Here is a 269-nt window from a genome sequence, read left to right as displayed (position 1 = left end):
TCAAGCATGAGGTTAACAATTAGCTAATCGTTAAGTCATTTAACATGAGAGATTGAAAACGACACTGTGTGTTGCGCAAATAATTGTGTATTTGTATTACGCTTAATTTATGCAAATCGAAGTTAAAATCAAGAAAAAAAGTGAAAGTAATTTGCTCGTTTTTGATTTAATTACTGTCAAACGATATAATTTATGATACAATATAGTCAGCTTTCTATGCTTGCGTGAAAAGCTATGCAATCAGCGGCTTGATGAATGAAGTGAAATCA

The sequence above is a fragment of the Atta colombica genome, unplaced genomic scaffold (genome assembly GCF_001594045.1).
Source record: "Atta colombica isolate Treedump-2 unplaced genomic scaffold, Acol1.0 scaffold47, whole genome shotgun sequence".
NCBI classification, from domain to species: Eukaryota; Metazoa; Arthropoda; class Insecta; order Hymenoptera; family Formicidae; genus Atta; species Atta colombica.
The sequence above is the reverse complement of the archived record's forward strand: the minus strand, read 5'-3'. Positions refer to the sequence as shown.